The sequence below is a fragment of the Mus caroli genome, chromosome 2, assembly GCF_900094665.2.
Source record: "Mus caroli chromosome 2, CAROLI_EIJ_v1.1, whole genome shotgun sequence".
Lineage (NCBI taxonomy): Eukaryota > Metazoa > Chordata > Mammalia > Rodentia > Muridae > Mus > Mus caroli.
The window spans coordinates 84363393-84366343 of record NC_034571.1 but is presented as its reverse complement, the minus strand read 5'-3'; positions in this window follow the sequence as shown (position 1 = coordinate 84366343).

The following is a 2951-nucleotide window of genomic DNA, read 5'->3' as shown; positions in this document are numbered from 1 at the left end:
TTTTGTTTTTTTCTGGATAAAATGTCTTAAAACCCAAGTAACACTGAACTTAGGCCAAACTCCAGTGCTTATCCTCTTTTATCATTTTAAGTCATTCTAAGAAGGAATTTGTTTTATTTCAAAAAACTTGTTTGTAAAATGGTCTAAAGATTCTAGGGCTTCATTGACTTTCAACTCAACAGTGTATACCAGAATATTTGCACCTATTTCTTTTATATAACTTACCTTATTATTATTTAAATATTATTTCTTTCAGGAGGCTTGAAGCAACTCAAGGAAAGGCAATCATGCCATATTTAACCCCTGGTGGGATTTTTTTGTTTTTGTTTTTTTGTTTTTTTTTTTTTTTGTGTGTGTGTGTGTGTTAGAGTTTGAACATCAGGTTTCATGAATTCCAAACACATGTTTTACCACTGAGTCACATACCCTAGGGCACTGTTCTTCATCACATCAAGTTCCTGACCCTCAGGTGCCCCTGCCCCACTTTGTAAAGGTTAGTAGTACCTGGAGATACATTGGATGACTAGAAAATCTGTGGGGTACAGTTGGAAAAAGCTGTTGTAATTTTGATTAGTTTTTATGGCTTTGTTTTTGAAACAAGGTGGCACATAGATTAACCTGGCCAGGAGTTTCCAATTCTCTTGCCTCTTCCTTTTAAGGGCAGGGATTAAAGACAACCACAAGAATAGTCTTGGTAGTTCTATTCTATAAAAACTGGTATTTGCATAGCTTTAAAACAGAGGCACATACTATTTTAAAGAACTATATTTTATTTCTTTTAGGAATTAAGGTTGTTTTATTTGATTTTATTTACAAAAAGGTAAAAAGCAATCTGATGAGTAAGATAGATTTCATTTTTACTTGTAAATTATTATTTTTTCTTTTTTTCTGGATATTTTCTTTATTTACATTTCAAGTGTTATCCTCTTTCCCGGTCCCCCCACCCCTGAAACCCGTTAGCCCTTCTCCCCTCCCCCTGCTTATATGAGGGTGTTCTTCCACCCACCCATCCACTCCTGACTCCCCACCTGCCCTGGCATTCCCCTACACTGTGGCATCAAGCCTTCACAGGATCAAGGGCCTCTCCTCCCATTGATGCTCAACAAGGCCATCCTCTGCTACATATGCAGCAGGAGCCATGGGTCCCTCCATGCGTTCTCTTTGGTTGGTGGTTTAGTCCCTGGGAGCTCTGGGAGGTCTGGTTGATTGATATTGTTGTTCTTCCTATGGGAATGCAAACCCCTTCAACTCCTTCAGTCCTTTCTCTAACTTCTCCATAAGTACTCTGCTGTGATTAAATTACACTGTAATTTATTAAGAGGGAGACTGAAAATATTTTGACATAGAGAAGGCAATTAAATGTTCTTATCAGTGCAAGAGCACAGGAATGTTTATTTATCATTTATGAATGTGGAAATCTGGTATTTTATTATAATAAAAAGAATAATATATATTTAGTTAGTTTGTTTGTTTAGGTAAAAGTTAGAGTCTGAGTTCTGCATTATTTTCCATATATTTTTTAGAAGATTATAACTCACCAGTTTTTCCCAGGCTAAGGTACTTGAAGCTTTACTGAGTTTGAATTCTCAAAGGTACTTCACATTAAAAATATTATTTTTGAATTACTTTACAACATATATTAAACTTTAGGTTTCTTATAAGGAAGCTTACTTTGACTAGTTTAAAAAAATACAAAAAGTTTAAAAACAAAACTTGTCCTGTACCCCAGAATTTTTGTTCTATAAATTTTCAACTGCAATTCTAATATTTTATCTAATATAAAATCCAGTAGTTTTCTGTTCATATTTAATGGAATGTGCTCCTACTTGCATGTTCTGTAGAATGTAGTATCTCAACTTTGGCATAGAAATATTTTCCTTACATGAACATATCTTATGTCACTGGTTGTTCCTTACCAGATGTTTAAAAAACAAAACCAGAAATATCACAAAGTGTTTCCCAAGAAAATTTCTGAGTACATGATTGTCATGTAGGGACTTCTATTCATTCTCAAATATGTCATCAACATTTCTCATTTATTCAGGCCTTCCTTTTTCTCAGGAGAAGGGGAGGAAGAGCTGATGGAGAGGAGAGGGGAGAGGGAGGGAGGGGAGGAAGGGAGGAAGACGAAGCTGTGATCTGGGTGTAAAGTAAATATCTTAATAAAAATAAAAAATAAATACTAACAAAGAAGAAATATTAACATTTCCTTAGATTCAAGACTATAAAACTTTTATAGTGATACTGTCATTTTAAGTAAAACTTCAAGAACTCCATTTCAGTCTAATTGTCATAAGTGTCTCCACTGATAAAAAGAATGGAAGAGTCAAATTCTATGTATGGAAAACTGGATGTTGACACAACTCTATTTTAGAGTTAGAAAATTGGAAATATTGTATCTTTTTTTATCTCACTCAAGACTTGAAATCTAAGGTAAGATTGCTTAAGGCAGTTTGTGAAATTGATATATTGGTGCTCTGATATGCTTTTAAGTAACATGTAACTTGCATCTTAATTCTTCACAAAGTAGGTGGTTTTGACCCATTTTTGAGTCTATCTGCACTGTCTTGAAGACACATTTTCATTTTCCTTCTTAAGCTTGCTATTTCTTTTTCCAGTTTAATAATTCTTTCCACCTGTCCCCATAGGTCTCCTAAAGGCATAACTATATTTGATTTTAAATTACATGGTCTAGTCAAGTTTCCTCAGAAGAAAGATTCCTTGACTTGAATTTCATAGACTTTATATGGGTACAAACATTAAGAATGGCTAGAATAGCATCCATTTTCAGTCATTGTGCTTGTACAAATATTAAAACAGGAGACTTCAAAGAGCTTTGAAGAAGGAAAAGGTTCTTCCTCCCTCCCTTCCCTCCCTTCCCTCCCTTCCCTTCCTTCTTCCTTCCTTCCTTCCTTCCTTCCTTCCTTCCTTCCTTCCTTCCTTCCTTCCTT